Source organism: Electrophorus electricus, chromosome 16 (genome assembly GCF_013358815.1).
Source record: "Electrophorus electricus isolate fEleEle1 chromosome 16, fEleEle1.pri, whole genome shotgun sequence".
In the NCBI taxonomy this organism is placed as follows: domain Eukaryota; kingdom Metazoa; phylum Chordata; class Actinopteri; order Gymnotiformes; family Gymnotidae; genus Electrophorus; species Electrophorus electricus.
Window position 1 is genome coordinate 7,464,902 of NC_049550.1, and position 16,681 is coordinate 7,481,582.

A 16,681-nucleotide genomic window follows, 5' to 3' on the forward strand; every position below is an offset into this window, starting at 1 on the left:
TCCCAAAGCTGGTTCAGTCTGGCTTATTGTCAGTTGTAGCTTGTCCACAGATTCATTTCTCCTCCACCATGTCTGTCAGACTGAGGAACAACAAAGTCTTTTTATCTCATTATATTTATTGCATAATAAGATGAGGTGTTATGGGTTATTTTCAGGAATGAGCATATCATTAGTATATCATTATCAGAAATTCAACACTTGATCTTCACTCTAAGATGTAAATCTCATAACCTTTTGGGTGCATTTGAGCAAATGCAAACTTTGTACAGATATTTGCTGGGTTTTCAGTGATATAGAAACCAGGATGTGCACAAATCAAAGTAGGACATGTATAAGAAATTATGCCTCCTGGAGCATGTCTTGAGCTTGGCCTTTGGTCACATTTAATAGGTAGTGAACCATAAGATTCACTTGCAACTTAAACATTCAAAGAGTGTACTCAAGGCCTTTTGATAGTTTCAAGTGCTCTTTTGGGTAAAGCACATGAAGATTAACTTCAAGTTAAGTTAATTAGATCCAGTGCTGTCTCTAATGCTGTTTGTAGTAGAATTTCCTTTTTTTCCCCCTCTGAAATCTGAATGCAGTGGTAAGAAACCCATGAGGGATGGTTTTATTTGGATATAAAACACAACTGAACATGTGGTCATGTGGTCAATTGCACAATAAACTATCATTAAGCGAATCTGATCATTGATGTCCAACATGAATATAGGAGAAAGGTCAGACTCCGTGCTGTAAATCCCACCTCAGGCCCCTGATTTCAACTATTTGATTTACTAGAAAGGTGTCTCCCAATCATGGTCCCAAGGTACCCCTGCATTTCACAGTTTGCTGCACCTGCACACCTTCAATTCAGCACATGGTGGGCTTCTTAATCAGTCGCCTAGTTGAATGGAGGCTGCTGGAGCAGAAACTGCACAGTGGACTGTTGCTCTGTTATCAGGAAAGAATGGGTTAGCAGAAAATGATTGTCCCATGCAATAAATTCATGTTTCCCCTCCTCTAATTTAGGACTGTTTCCTGTTCAGTGGTGTAACCTATCCTGGAAAAATATCTGGGCTGTCCCAAAGTAAACAAAGCAAGGTTTATTTTACTTGCAGCAAAATGTTGTATGCAGGTAGATCATTAAAAAGTGTGAAATTATGCCTGTGATTGTGTTTCTGAATCGGAAACCAATGCCTTCAGATAATTGTGATGTCGTCCTCAGCCACAAGCACAGTTTACTTGTAATTTCATTTTTTGTTCTTTCTTTTTGAGGAACCATAGAAAGGGATGTGTGAGCTGAAAAAGAATTCATGCCACAGCAGTTTGATTATTTTCTCCCTACAGCATCCAAACAAGGCATAATCTTTTATGTTCCTTATTGAAACAATTGATGATAATTAACTTTGCCAACTACAGTGTATGGTTTATCTGTGATCATTTATAAATTTAGTTGAAACAGGTGTACATAGTGTGGAAGATGTCAGCCCTTATGTGATTGTTGTCCTTGCTTTCTTGTAATGTGGAATGCAATTCAAAGCCTTTGCCTATGCATTCCCATGCAATATTGACACATACCTTTAACATCACCGTAAATTGCTTATTCTGAAAGTACACTCATTAAGTGAATTGCAAACTATGTGAGTGAATTGCAAGCTTTTTCACCAAGTCTGGTTTGTGTTAAAATACTTCTTATTGATATTCATATCACACCATGAGCAAGGCCACTTGGTTGAGCTGTATAGATCACCCCCCAGGAACACTGTTTGAAGTGGGATAAGAAAAGGCTGGTTGGAAAGGCAGCTGGTATCTGAAGGTGGACTGGTGAGGAGTCTGTCGATTATGGTGGATGTGGCAGCTGGTTTGGAAAATTTCTGAATGGAAGGTTACTGGATGAGTGTGGAATCCCTGAAGATGTCTGAGTATTCCCAGTTGGATGAGTATAGTTTACCCATTTACTTTCCATTATATGCTATTTATTCTTTACCTGTGATTTAGTTTGACACTATCTGATTACTACATAAGTATTAGGTAAAAAAAAATCTAGTTTATACCTTTTCTATATATTTTGAGTAATCCCCTTGTACTACCTCTCCTGAAAATGTATTCTTTTTTTTTAAAACTTCAACACTGAGAACAGTTTTGGATCTGTCTGGCTTTATTTGTCCCAGTATCTTTATCCACCCTCGCTGCCTCCCAATTTCTGACACTGGCCTTAGCCTTGTCAGCTCCTCCGCCCCCCCCACCCTCAACAGAACCACTGAGACAATGAAACAAACCATGTTCCAGACAAGTGCAAGTGAATGAAAGTGCAACACTAGGGCTCCCATGTACCGATCTCCAATGATGCCACAACCATCTGTGGTTGCAAGCATGAGAGAGCACAACTGGCCATGCTATTATGGAGGGAGGGGTGGCATACTCTTTCTGTCCCTGTCAATTACAACGACACTAGCCAATCATGGGCATCTGTGAATTAGAAGGGGGTGGATAGCGCTTTCCTCCAAGTGTGTTAGACTGCCCCCTGATGTTACATGAGCTACATCTTGAAAGGATGTGGTGATTGGCTGCATGTGCCCCAGAGGAAGCAAGTGATAGCCCTCACCCATCCTAGATGGCAGCTGTCGTATGATAGGGGAGAATTACCTGATGGGTAGGAACTGGCTATGACTAAAATAGGGAGAAAAATTGGGGGAAAATAAAAAAAGTCCACAGTGTTGCCTCACAGTGAATTCCACGATTGATGCAACAGAGAAGGTCCAGCTCACTGCTGTGCCATATGGTTTCAGCAAGCATAAAATTGATTCCCTCTGAAAAAGTTTGAAAACTTTAATCCTTATAAATTTGACAGTTTTTTGCATTTATGCTAACTCAAGTTTATCTCATGCAAAGACCAGAAGGTTAAGGTCCCTGCTCTGATGTAAACACATCCACTCAGTAACACATCCACTTGCCTTGAAGATGTATTGATGATGGGACTTTTCTTATGCAACTATTAACACAAATCTGAACATATTTGTTTTTAAAAAGTTATTAATCAGAAATTTAGTGGCCACAGTCTTCTCCACCCTCTATGTGACTTTGAAAGCAGTCCAATTCCATAACCTACTTTTTATTTTGAAGAACCTTGTGTATGGATTAGATATCAAGCACTCAGATTGCCCTCTGGAAGACTGGAATTATCATGGGACAATATGGTAAGGGGATCTGTCAAATCAGGAAGGCTTTCCAGCTCCGCATACCTCAGGTCGGACCTGCGTTCCTTAGCCTGATTTACTTCGGCTTGGCAATCATCCCCACTGACTGCACAAATGAATACGGTGTGACACATTTCCAATAGGGAACGTCACCTTTTCCTGTACTGCTGAATATACATTAGGTTGGCGTGGGCCCCCCTGGGCCAAATGAAATTCCTTGTCCTTTTCCTCTTAAAGTGTCTTGTTGCATAAGGGACAGTGTCCGCTCCCTGCACAGCTTGAACATGTGTCTCAGCAAGTTGGCTGCACTTCATCTGAGGGTGAGATTAATTTATAAGATCCAGTGCTGTCTCTAATGTGGTTTTGAACCTGCTGATGAGGAAGGGTAGAAGAACTTCCAAGCTGCTTGCAAAATACACATTTGATACTTTGCTGGCTATACTGTCCTGTTCTGAACTGTCCATTATATATGTTTATTCCCATGTGAAACATGAAACACTGTGCTTTGGGAAACCATTGCTGTGAACCAGGGTTGCCAGACAACTCAGAAATGGGGAATGCTAATGAGCAGGCAAATGGTTAAATGATGGCTCTATTGAACGGTAGCCCAGTTAATGGATCACTCTCCCTATCCAATTCGCTTTAAACAAGGCTCCACCAGAAGGGCCATGGAAGACCTGAATGACAATTGATGCAGCCCTGTCAGTAGGAGCTCTGTGCACCTTTGGGACTGTGCAGGAAAGGCTGAGCTGAGTCTCACCGGGATAAATGGATGCCTGACATAACATAGGCTTACACCTCTATTGGGCTAACTTTACCCAAACTTCAACAGCATAACAGTCATTTGTTATATGGAAAACTAAGTATCCCTTTGAACTTGCTGTCTACCACGTAACAACAATCGTTATGCTCCAACAGTCATTCAAAAATGCATTGTTAAGTTCTGAGCTATATAAGTCTTCAAAGACATTTTTATTGGTCATAAAACACTGAAGATGAGCATTCTTTTTTTGTCAGGGAGTATGGAAAGACTTTGGCCATACTTTGAATAATGGCTCTCCCTAATTTATGGTGCCATTACAGACGAATGGACTTTGGGGATTATAAGTTAAGCTTCCTGGGAACCCCCCCGCCAAAAAAAACAAACAAACAAAAAAAAACAGGAGCAGGGTCTCAAAAAGGCAATAAAGGATTCAGCTACCAAATCCTTGACAGTCTCAGAACCATCACCATCTGCTAGAGGGGTGCGTCACATTCATCCTTAAGGTGCGTGTGTGTGTGTGTGTGTGTGTGTGTGTGTGTGTGTGTGTGTGTGTGTGAGTGTGTGTGTGGTGTGTGTGTGTGTGTGTGTGTGTGTGTGTGTGTGTGTGTGTGTGTGTGTTTAGTGCATATGTGCGCCCATGATGGCTCAATTGAGCCGGGATGAGGAGATTCCCTTGCTGACTCTGCATGAAGGCCCTGCTCTTCCATTAATAAATCCTTGCCTGGGACAGAGCCTTCCAGTGAGAAGTGAAGCTGCAGTTCACACTAGTGTACCAGAATAAAAACTCTATCCATATCTATATAGGCAAGGATGATATAGATGTCCCCTGATACTACTTAACTACTTAAATGGCTTATGGTTTAATTTCATGACATGGGGTAATGTTTGTTGCAAACCTGCAATTTAACCATACACACACACACACACACACAAACACAAGCATACATACATACCCCCCCCCCCCCCCCCCCCCCACACACACACATATATGTGCTGATATGGTATATATATATGAGATCAATATGGTGGCCATCTTGAATGCTATCATCTTGGTTGAAGCCTCAGTTTTTTAAATGGGAAGGTAGGCGTGTGACTTCAAACTAGTAAAGAATTTTACCAGAAAAACAGTGGTGTGCTCCATGTTAATGCAGTAAAAACTGAAGATGAAACACAATGTGGTCCATTAGGCAAGGTTCTTTAATGCTACCCGCCTACCTCACTAATACTGGGAGTTAGAAACAGTCACTCCGGCTCAGATGTCGCCCAGGTCCAAAAGGACCGTATCAGATGCTGGCGGACAATCTGGGCAATCTGATGAAAAGTGGGCTACTGGAAGAAATTCAAGACACTTGACAAGAGTGGAGAATAGATCACTGTTGGAGGGGAAAAAAAAAAATATATATATATATATATATATATATATCTTGGTATTTCATCACATTCTTTATCGCATCACAATACTTCCTAATTGGGGAACGAGGGGAATGGGTTTCTCTGCAGGAGACAGACAGTCAAGATGTGCTTGACAGAAGGCAGGTGCAGTGCAGCCAGAACGAATATCAGCCTGAGGCTGAAGGGGGGAAAAGCGTGCCCCTCTCCATTTTGTGTGTAATGCCATAGAAAACAAGAGGTGAAACGGCTCTCTAGGAGAGGTGGATAGGTGACACTCCATACCTCTTCGCTAGCAGGTCTTTCAAATTGCTTTGGGGGAAACTTCAGTTGAGCACATTCAGACAGACTCCGTCGATGGAGTCTGAGCTCATGTTATTTAACAGAAAACTACTCTGGTGAGAGTAAAGGTTATTTGAACCTGTCATAATCCTTAAAAGGCAAGAAGGAAGGCAGAGGAACGCTCGTGGTCCATGACTGATCAGACTGGACTGAACACTCACTCGAGGATTGTTCATTAATGCCGTCCACTGGTGTTTTTACACAGATTCCTTCAGTCTACCCCAAAACAAATGAAAATTTGGGGGGATTTCAGAAAACCTTGTCCTGGGGTTGAGGCGATGAGAGGTGGGGAGGGATTTGCAAAGGCAAAAGCAAATTTAGTGGTCCAGAAGGATTCTTAAAGTTCTGGCTTCACTGCACCACCTTAGAGAGAGCAGAGCCCTCCTTTCCAAAAAGACATCTGAAATAGTAAGATCCAAAACACACCAGGGGCATCATAACGGCGACTGTCTCCTAGGCTTCTGAATGGACTTCTGAATGGACTTCTGAATATCAGCATTAGCTAAAAAATAGAGCAAAAATGTAAAAAAATGACCTGATGCACATTAAGCAGTGCATTGACTTGAGGCAGAGTCTTGTTGTTAATGACATACTAAACATAACTTGGTATAGTGTCTTAATTAGCCTATCAGGTTAAAATTTTCAGCATTTGGCAGATGCCAACTGCCACTCTTATTCAGAGTGACTTACATATAGAAAATGTCACAGAAGGAAATGGTCATGGAACAAAAAAAACAATTTTAATGATTACCACAACTAAAGTTCCTGTTGTCAAACTTGTTCAAATGTGTTTTTTTGTGTCAACAGCACAAGAGCAGGAGACCTCACACCAGTGCGAAACAGCTCACGATGCTTTAGAGGGCATGACACTGGCAAACCTTGGACAATATATCAGCGAGATCAATAACACGCCACCCAGCCCAACCCACCTTGGCGAAGTGTCGCTGGAGAGTTGCTGTTTGGCAGAGACTTTGTTTTTTCCCCCGTCCGTGGTATGTGGTGCGGCTGCAAGACGCTGACACGGCATGCCAGCATTTGCACAAGATCCATCGCATTTAATCACAGTCAGCAGGTGTTCGGCAGCTGTGCGTTGCCGTGCAGAGACGCGAGTTAATGTGTCTCAGTTCAGCATTATGCAGGTGAATTCGCTACTACCTGCAGGGCCCCTCTTTATTAACCAACAGGTTTGTGACAAAACAAACAAACACGCACAAACAAAAATCCAACAGTAATTACACAACAGCATTTAGCTGAATACACCTTGAACAATTGAGGGTTAAGGGCCTTGCTCAGGGGCCCAACAGTAGCATCTTGGCAGTGGTGGGAATTGAGACAGCAACCTTCCAATTACAAGTCAAATATCTTAACCACTGAGCTACCACAGCACAGGGACAGGCTTGCTTTTGGTATCCAGGCACATTGAAAAGCACGTGCTTGCAGTTGTATCATATATGTGTGTGGAGCTGTCACATTCCAAAGTAGGACAACCATATGCTGAACCAGAGAAACAACTGTCTATACTTTGATATGTAATTGTTTGACTTCTTTTAAGGATGTGAAATTCAGACACTGAGCCTAGTGTTGTTGATGCCTCTTGTGAGTATGTGTCTCTATAATCACCTTTGTTGTTTAGTTTGTGTGCTCAAGGTGCTTGTAAAAATAATCCCTCATTCTAAAAAGAATGACATGAGATATAGGATGGAAGGACTTGGAAAAACTAACATCTAGGTGATAGTAAGTTGATTCATGAAATGAAAAAGATCAATAAATAAGGTAACATTATTACATTTGAGATAAACAAAAAACAAACTTGCATCTATTTTAAGGATTCCCTTGACCCAAGGTTGTAATGTGTACATGCTAAAACACAAATAATCCTTTTTTTGGATCTGTGCAAGTTGGCTGATGGGTTTTGATATTGGACATGCTGTCTTATACTTTACTGAATAATTAAAAGGATGATGTTCTCTGGTGCACACTGAATTTTAACATCCCACTCCCACTCAGTGTCTTTTTCTATTTCCAACCCCCTTATTTTCAATCATTTTATGTCTCTGTTGGTTCATCATCTTACAGCTTTACAGTGTTTCTATCCCAACATTCCCTTCTATCTTGCTCTCTCTCTGTCTGTCTACATCTGCCTGTCTCTCTCTGTCTCTCTGTCTGTATATCTGTCTGTATTTAAAGTAATTTAAAGATATCAGGAATGATTTAATTATCAAAGACTGAAGTAAACCTGACAACAGCAACAACAACAAAAGAGAAGCAAACCATCCAACAAACAAAGAACCCAACAACACAACTCCACTTGCCAGATGGTTTAAAAACAACATCTAAAATAATATGAGATATAGAAACAAGGGGAAACTATAGGCCGGTGATCTCACACCAGAGATAAATTGTTGAAAATTGTCAGTCTCATTTGCTGTTTTACAGAGGAGCTGTAATTGCCGATTCAGGAGTCGAATTCAATGGCCCCAGTGGGAGGGTCAGGGGTGCTTGTGGGGAAATCTCTGTCTTGTAAATAAAGCGCATGAAAGCAAGATCTACTCTGGCAGCCAGTCATCTGCAGGAAATAAATGAGTCATCAAATCTCTCTTCATTTATTGATTTTTTCCACAATCAATCTTCTGATTCGCTAACAAATGCAATCCTGTGTGAATTTAAATGCCTTGCCCTCGGTGACATAACACACAGTAAGATGCCCCTGCCTCCTGATATTTCTTCTTGGTAATAAGCCACCTCTTTGTCACTCCAAAACCAACTGACAAAGGGCCACCATGGGCTTTGAGTCTGGCATTTTAAAACTGCTTTGTTTTTTCTTGCTTTGGGTTAGCATCATTCTTTTCCACTGGCCTGGTAACAGCATCCTCAATCCACATCCTAATCTCAACAATTAGGGGAGAAAGCCATGAGTCTGTTTCCTAATCAGTAATAAAGGGCAACTCTCCAGGGTCTTTTTTTGCCTCTCTACCTCACCACTGTCTACCCCTCAGTGGTCTTTGTGAAAGTTGAATGACAAACACAGCCGTGTACTTGGAGAGGCAGCTGGGCTGTTCTGGCAGTCTGTATCCTCATAAACAATACATGGACCAGAGGCTTTGATGCCGAGCTCCTGGCTGCCCGGCCATGGCGTCAACTTCCCCTCGGTTGTCACTCCAGAGGGTTAAGATGGACACGCCACAAGCTGCTGTGTGGCAGAGGAACACGGGGGAGAGCCCCGCATACAGACCCCCAGCCCCCGCTCCTGCTCAGATGCCTGCTGGATGCCATCGTCCGTGCTTCGAGGCCATTGCCCCGTGTTCAGGGCAGAGTGTGTCACTGGCATTTAGAACCCATCCAAAAGCTAGATGGGAAAGGAATGAGGGTAATTCAGTGTGTTTCATTTGGTACTGTTCTCGACTCTGCTTCTGTCCCCAATGCCACCCCACACATGGATCGTTGGCTTGTTGAGATCATCCACTTACATCCACGTCCCCGTGGATGTTAACTTCAGCCAACCTTGACTACTCCATGGACGATTCATACAGACGATTGCTGGGGGTGGATAAAGAGGGAGAAGTTATCCCCTGTGCTTACAGTCTAGAGATTTGCATTCCTGGCTCCCCCTAGAGGTGGAAATGGCTAACTCAGCCTCCCGAGGAAGATGAGTGTGGGAAGTGAAGTGCCTGTAGAGGTGGGATGTCTGGGGGGACAAAACCTGCCGGGGTCAATTTTGTTCGTCATAGCTCAATGGCCGGGCTCCAGGAGGCACGGCTGCCTGTGCTGAGAGCCGCTCGATGAGCCTCGTCCTGCTGCCTGCAGTCACTCGTCAGCCCTTGCTGATTATTTTCTGAGGGAGCACAGACAACCTGCTTCGGTATCGTAACGGAGAGACCATTCATTCATCCTGCCTGCCCTCTTTGTCCCTCTCTCTCTCTCTCTCTCTCTCTCTCTCTCTCACAAACACACAAACACACACACACACACACACACACACACACACACAGACACACCTCCTCCATGTCTGCCATGGTTGTCGAGTACTTCAAGGAGTTGATACAGACTCCGAATGAGTTGGGAAGATTCTTCTTGAATAAGATCTGCCATTTGATTGAAATGGATTTTAACGAAAAGCAGGAGAGAGTGAAGAGGCAAGCACATAAATAATGACCTTTGTCACTGAATGCTCCAAATTACACCTGAGTGTCTCCTTCTAAGTATTTCGCAATGTCAATGTGCTAATTTAGATGAACCAACATCAAGATGGAGTCAAAGCATGTGATTGTACATTGATCACATGACAGATAGCAAGCAAGGCCTTGTGGGAAATGAACCCAAAGCACTCTACTTTATTGTCCTGAACCCCATTAGCCTTACACGAAGATTGTTTTTAACCTAATCTGATCATGCATCACTCCAGACAGCTCATTACAATCTGTTCTGCAGTAGCCGTCATGGACTTCGACACCTTGTCAACTGTGCTGCCAAGATGCTAGCGTTAGCCAGATGGTCCACTCCCTCTTGCGCACATTCTTCCACCAACAGTATGTGGAGTGAGCCCTCTCCAGCTCTGCGGACTTTGATCCTGGCTTTGGGACACATCTCCAAATGGCTGCCTCCAGGATATAGCTCCGCCTCCAAAGTTGGACACAAGGCGGCTTCCGTTATGTGTTTTTGTCAAATAGCATTCTTATGCTTTGCCATCTTTTTACTTTAGCATTAATCAGATCAATTTTCCTAGTGTTTATTGCCACAGGTGGCCATTTGTAATTGTAGCATTTGGTCCGCAAATATCTCATAGGCACTTTCGGAGTCCTGCCAGGTGACGCAGGATAGAATGCTGGATCCTTTCCTAGCTTTCGGGCCAGGCCTCCAACTCATTGTCAGTTGTCACCGAAACTTCCTAATGATTAATAATGAAGGGGCCAACCTGGAGAGGGGGATGTGCACAGACAAACCTGGATGGGCCCTGATGTGAGGTAGTCTTTGGGCATGGTCTTACTTGAACTAGCCTCTCTATCTGTAGTAGTGGAATGGCATATACTCTGTAATGGAAGCTGAATGGCATATACACCTAAAGGGCAGCTGATTAACACCTCTGCTTTGGGCTTTTTGTCCATATAAATTCATTTGTAAAGAGGGTAATTGACTTTTGTTCTCTGGTCATAACTTAGGCTAAGAGAGTAATATGACAAAGGCATATGAGCTTTTAATAGAATCATTTACAAAAGTTGCATTCTGGTGTCATAAAAGATGAATTCCAGTAGTAAACGGCTACCTCAATAAGTGGATATAATATTTGATATTATCAGAAAGTAATGCAGAAACAGCTTTCATAGTGAGGAAAATTCACTGATTATGTTAAAAGTTAATTGGAAGACATACTATGGACCTTAAGAAATATACTTATATTAGAGGATATTAATCCAAGGACCTTGTAAAATTTTGGCCTTTCTGCAATTACACAATTTTCACACATTATTCTGGAAGGGGGAAATGAATCATTAAAAGTATAAACTCTGCCAGGTTCCTACTTTTCATCTACTAGCATGATTAACCCCACTGTGTCCTTGTTCACAGAACATAACTTGGCTCTGATATAATTGATTGCATCTTATGGGCCTGTGAAAGCGGTGACAATAATGGCTGATACTGAACTGAGTATGTTCTAAGTAGTGGAAAAAGTGGTTCAGCACCTCTTAAAGTAGGTAAAACTAGAATATAACAAAAGTAAAATAACAAATAATGTGCATATCAAAGAATTTGCATCTTTTTCACTGGCTAGCCAGTAAGACATGTGTTTCTACATTTTGAATGTGTTCACATTGAGCTAGCTAAAAACTGTATGTACATCTGTATACTATACACTTATGGCATGTATTGAAAGAGTGTGAAAATGTTTAATTTATTTTTCTCTTAAAATTGTCTTTATCTTGGTGACTGTTGTCAGCCAGAGGAGGATGGGACCCCCTTTGAGTCTTGGTTCCTCTCAAGGTTTCTTCCTCATGCTCTACGGCGGTTTTCCTTGCCACTGTCGCCCTTGGCCTGCTAACTGGATGCTTGGACTTGGACATTTGTAAAGCTGCTTCTGTTGTAAAAAGCACTGTATAAATAAATTTTGATTGATTGATTGATATATATGCAGATGATCCAGTGCACATAGTGATTCCTTCTTCCAACATACAGTGTAAATTTAATCCCATGCCATTACATACATATTTAAATATCCATATATACATTGTACATTGTGTATATAAACATAATATACATATATTGTACATACACTGTTAATATATTTTTGTATATATATAGAATATATATTTCACTATGCATCCCTGTTTTCTTTTTCCTCAGTTTGGACAGAGCACCATTTCACTGCGAGTTACACTGTGAATGACTATGTATGTGACAAATAAACCAAACTTGAAACTTGAAACTTGAAATTTGATATAGTAATCAATAGACCACTGAATATTCTGGAGCATTATTTGAAACTCTCTGAAGCAAAACTTTTTTTCAACACTTTCTCAAGGGCAGAAAGCGCTGATACTTAGACGAACCATTTTCACTGCAAAGATGATAATGTAATTACTAATTATAGATTGTAAATGTTCCTCTCTCTATGCAGACTATACCCTTCTTTTGTATGCTATGCTTTTCTCATTTTGGGATGTTGGAATAATTAAATTGGTATAATGTACAATTTCAGAGATAATCACCTGTTTAATTACAATTAAGTTGAAACACCGTCAACTGCATAAGGCCCAGTCGTTTGTCACACAAGATGGCAGAACTAGGAATTATTGAATCAGTCGCTGCACACAAAACGTTAAGATCTTACCCCTGTATTGTTTCAACGACACTAATTAGCGTCAGAGGATGAAAGCGATTATGGGGGACATGCTAGACGCTAGGCTAACTCCTCCCCTGTGCGGCATCTCTGGGGTGGTGGGCGAGGAAGGCCAGGAGGGGGCGGCTTGGCTATGCCCCCAGCAGGACTCATTTGCTGTGGATAACTAAAAGCCCTCTTGCAAGCTGGGGCCCCACAGGGTCTCCCAGGCAGTGATTACTTTAAAGGAGCCTCCCGAGACTGGCGGGCCCTGTGGCCAGCTTGCTTCCAAGGCTTGCGGCAACAGTGTGGCAGTGTAATGCTCCCGGGACTGGGGCTCAGTGAATAATAACTCGGGTGTGTGTCGCTTAAAGAGAGGCAATAAACGTTAGGGAGCGGCACAGGATTGACTACGCAGAACTGCTCAGGCTCTTTTGCGGTGGGCTCGCCATCCGCAGCAGCTGGGAGCGCGTGAAATGGGAAACAACCATTCATGGCCAGTCTGATGGCTCCCAAGAGCACCCTTTTGTCTTTATTTGGTATTTAGCGCAGTTGGTGGAGGAGGACAGGGTAAAGTCTCATATGAAGCCTGCAGCACAGAAGGCAAACTCACCATCATGTGCAGTTCTTGGCGCCTTCCTCACTATGTCCTGTGGCTCATGACTCAGTAGCGCGTGACATTTTAGAGACCAGGACCACATCTTCATTATGTGTGTCTACAAATTGTAAGACATTGTGCAATTTGAAATGTAGGTTTTTTTTCCTACCTGTAAAACAAGGTCGTTTCCGGGGCTCGGCTTTCAGTTAACTTTCGCTGATTCAGCCATTTTGTTTACTTTTTCTAGCCTCTTTCCCAACATGCTGTATGTGCCGTTTGTGACCAATATGGGCAAGGGATAAAACCTGCTTACAAGACTACTTTTAAATCGCTTTATCGTACGCTACGCTGAGAAATGTCAATACAATTGTTGTCAGGGTAATGTAGTTACACATCTTCAGCTTTGGGGAAGGGAGGGGAAAAACATGAAAAATTGTAAATTCACTAAACGAAAGAAAGCACTGAAATAATAAAAATAACTAAAAATCTATTCGCTTGCTATATTTCTAAGCTCTAGTGCACATCCTCACACCCTGCCGCCAATACCAGTTTGTCCATGGAGTTTTTTGTTTGTTTGTTTCACTTTGGACCAACACAAGTCCGGTTGTGTTGCCCGGGAGACAGTACACATTGATTTTGCACCATGATCGTATAGACATGTGATTTGCTGGAATATAAAAATAACATGTGAGATATCATCCCACCTCCTCAAACATGGAAGAGAAACTTTAGGTGACTGGGTGAGAGTATGTAGTTTAGGTGACATTCCCTGAACCTTGAGGCTGTGTGACACTAGCTCTAAAATCGGCAGGTTCTGGAATGTGAAGTCACTGGTTCACATCTTCACCTTCACTTAACAATGAAGACATCAGGAATGGATGTACTGGTTCTTGTGTGACACATCCCAGTTTGATGCATGGAGCTGGTTAACTCAATATTCACCCCTGCAATCTTTGAAAGTTAAGAACGAAGCTCTCACCTTGTACTAGTATGATTTTACTATGACTCTGGACAGCATCGTTGATAGTTTATACTGGGATGCAATAAAGACAAAAGGCCCATATTTTCTCAGGTATGAGTGAGTTTGTGATTTGATTTATGCTGTTTGCTTCACAGATAGAGGAATGTCATTTTGATGAGTATTGGCAGACCTAGAATAGACGAGGTGGTTTAATGATAAATATGGATTGTGGAAAAGGAGATCGTGTAAATCAGTGGAACCTGTCAATTTAATAGAGGCGGTCTTCAAATACACAATCGTTCCCCCCCCCCAAACACACACACACATACATTCATACATTCCTACATTCTTAATATGTGAAAATCACTTAAATCTGAAATCAGAATTTGTCAACGAAATGTTCAAATGCTCTGTGAGCTGTGAAATGTTCAAAAAAGACACAAACACACCTCTGTAAACCCAAAATGTCACTTAAGGTATATCTCCATGGCAACAAGGAGTCCCAACAAGTGCAGCATGGCAAAGTTTCAGCTTGGATCCTCTTCTCATGAAGTGTGCCAGCAACCTCTGCCATAAGTTGGATGGATACCTCAAATATTTATGCGACATATATTCAACGTGGCTGCAAGGTTAGTGAGAAGTTTCTCCAGCAATCTAAAGGGGAGTCCCAGTGATCATCTCCTGCTTTCACCTTGATAGAAAGGGGGGCATGTTCTCAAAGGGGAGCTGATCTAAAATCAGGCTTTATATTGTTATTGCCATTTAGGCTGAGTAAGGAAGCTGAACACAGATCAGGACTCCTTGCCTATGACAGTTTGCTAATACACGCCCAGGGGATTATTTATTATCACAGATCATGGATCAGTGTAAACAACTCATATTCTAAGTAACTCTTGGGAGGTTGCAAACCGCTTAACTGATTGCTGCCCTGTAAAAGCATAGTGGCATACAAAAAAAATCCATGGCATCTTCAGGACTATATTTAATCATAATGGGTGCCCACGAAAATGTAACTACAGTATAACAACACAGTGGAAAACAAAACAATCAAGATTTTTGTATATTTTTTCCCAAGCTATTATGGAATATATAGTTGGAGAATATAGTTATTTATATATTTAGTTGGGGAAATGCCCTATAAAGGTGGATTGGCTAAGGTTGTTGTGTGACTGTGTGATGTGGTCAATCCAGATAGAACCGGTGGCACTGGGCAGGCATTAATAGTGCCAGTTGCTTTAGTCGCTGGGGAGGCTACAGTGGATCTGCATTGTTGTGTAATGCTTGCTAATATAATAAGTAAAATCCATGTGGAACCAGTGACACTGAGCGCACATCAATGGTGCCAGTGGGGCTGGGTACAGTGTTAGTTGCTGGGAAGGCCAATATGGATTTTACAGGTTGTGATAGTGGCATAGTGCGTTAAGCCCATATGGAACTGGTGGCGCTGAGCATGCACTGATGGTGTCAGCATGGCTGGATATGGCTTTCACCAGGGAGGCCAGTGTGGGTTTATGTTTATAGCGGTGCGGCTTGGTTTAAAATTGAGCTTGGAGGGGGGTGAGCCAGACCTCACTGGAGAGCCTTCTGGAGTTGGCATTGGCTTATTTCAGTGAATTACTGGCTAAGGGAGATGCCTACCCGATGAAGAGCTTGCAATGTTGTGGTAGCTGGAATGAAGAGCGTGGGCCCTATGTGAAGCCCGAATGGATTGGTACTTATCCTATGTATAAGTACAATTACAATTTGTAATTTGATTACAACATGTAATATCAAATAAAAGCAGCAGAAATGTTGTGCAGTCATAACACACACACACACACACACACACACAACATCCAAAAATATCTTGTCTTGGTTGACCTCATTAGTGTACGCTTAAAGAACCAACCTTCTTACCACTGGTATCACTGATGTAAGGGAAACCAAAAGAAGACCTTATCAGATGAAGCCTACCTCTAAGGTTATTAATCATGCCTGAAAAGTAACCTTTAAAGACCCTTAAATATTGCAACTGCGATGCTTTGTGAGGTTGTTTTTTTTTTTGCAGTTAAGTTTTGATAACAACACCATAACGATTTTGTTAACTAAGATGCACATGTCTGTAAACACAGATTCTTATCTGGGTATCACTTATCCAGTACTCCTGTCACATTGAACACGCTTACTCCTGCCTGCAGCTTTTACCATCTCTTCTATGAATGGTGCTACGGCGCTGGCAGGATCTCTTGAATCAGACAGCTTATCCTATCAGACAGCCATGGACAGAAGTTGCCCTGATCACAATTCCAGTGTCCCAGTGTATGGGAGAAATGACAAAACCAGTCTGAGACTCAGCTAGGAGGAAGGACACGCGGAGGTGGAACTAAAGTGTCAGGACAGGACTGTAGGAACCTTGTGGGTGAAAGTGTGGCTTTCGAAAACTGCATGGCAACTACCTAACCCTGAATTTTGTTTTATTTCTGACTGCAAGTATGTTTTAGTGCTTTCAAGGTTGCTAAGTGAGTTTTTTTTTTTTTGCTACATGGGACCAGAAAGCAAAAGCTTGACATCATTCTATGCCCAGTGTGTGCCTTTTGAAAGTTTGAACCTAAAGGTCAGGAGAGCATCTTAATGGAAGTCGATAGAAGTTAATAATGTA